The sequence below is a fragment of the Citrus clementina genome, unplaced genomic scaffold (genome assembly GCF_000493195.1).
Source record: "Citrus clementina cultivar Clemenules unplaced genomic scaffold, Citrus_clementina_v1.0 scaffold_909, whole genome shotgun sequence".
Taxonomy (NCBI): Eukaryota; Viridiplantae; Streptophyta; class Magnoliopsida; order Sapindales; family Rutaceae; genus Citrus; species Citrus x clementina.
The window spans coordinates 4,019-5,342 of NW_006261960.1; the positions used below are offsets into that span (position 1 = coordinate 4,019).

Sequence of the window (1,324 nt, forward strand, 5' to 3'; positions counted from 1 at the left end):
TGACAGGTTGGTTTAGAACCATTCCACTGAGGCTTGATCAGTCCAGATGGTCTGCCATTATATCCTCCATTACTAGCATTTGGATTCCAATTGCCTCCTCCACCTCTCTGATTATCACCTTGATAAGCCTTGTACTGAGAATCTCCATTACCAGCAAATCCATATCCAGATCCTCCATAATTGCCTTTGTAATGATTAGTTCCAAAACCTCTATTGTTTCCAGTATTGTATCCATAACCACCAAAGTGTTTACCACCAGACATGTTGCCTTTCTTAAATCCTCTATTTAGAACTAGATTAACTTCAAAATTCTGTTTCACATCTGTATCAGCAAGCATTTGAGCTTGTTGCTCGATCCTTGCTTCTTGAGTTAAAAGCATGGCATAAGCCTCATTAACATTCATCTTTCCAAAACCTACTTGTCCAGTGATATAAGTGGCTATAGAATTGTATTCAGGTCCCAAACTAGAGAGTATATGCAGAATTAAATCATCATTATTCAAAGCACTTCCTGCTGCAGCCATGTTATCAGCTATAGATTTCATTTTAATGAAGTAATCATTGATTTTCAAATTTTCTTTCCTAGTTGAGTTCATCATGTATCTCAGATGTAAAAGTCTAGATTTAGATTATGAGCCAAATTGTGTTTCAATGGCCTTCCATACCTTAACAGAAGTTTCCAGATTAAACACTAAGCTAATAATACCTTCACTCATTGATGAGAGCAGCCATCCAAGAAGTACTTGATCTTGTGATCTCCAAATTACAAACTCTGGATTCTCCACAAATCTGATATCATCACCAATCATTTGAGCAATGCGAGATGGAGGTGGAGTTGCTGAATCATCTATGAACTTCTCAAGTCTGTTACCACGGATTGAAGCCAAAACTTGAGATCTCCATATTAGAAAATTGGATTGATCAAGTTTAACAGGAGTGTTGAACGTAAATGAAGAAATTGCTGAGTTAACAATTGTGTTAAGAATTGGAGCAGAAGATGAAACAAGATTTACTGATGCCATTACTTTGCCGTAGCTCTGATACCAAGTTGAAGATTAAAAATGATGTTTGGTTACTTAGAAAATACAGGAAAGTGAAAAGAATTAAGAAATAGATCTGAGTAAACTTCTGATCTTATTAATCAAAATACACTCATAATGTGTGTTGAATTATTTCTTATATACAAGTGCTTAAGTTCAGCTTGATAACTGAATATAACAACCTTTAACTAATCAGTCACGTGTACACATATTTCATAATCACCAGGCATGACATGACATGCCACATCATCAATGCGTAACTGATTGATCTTGCTGCTATCATC

At 35.7% G+C, this 1,324-nt stretch overlaps 1 non-coding gene across 1 annotated transcript; it reads right to left on the reverse strand.

The window, feature by feature from the left end:
- Positions 1-369: 369 nt before the first annotated feature.
- On the reverse strand, positions 370-506 carry LOC112098370. The gene has a single exon (XR_002905527.1). It is a non-coding gene; the product is annotated as a small nucleolar RNA Z247 (small nucleolar RNA).
- Positions 507-1,324: the final 818 nt, after the last annotated feature.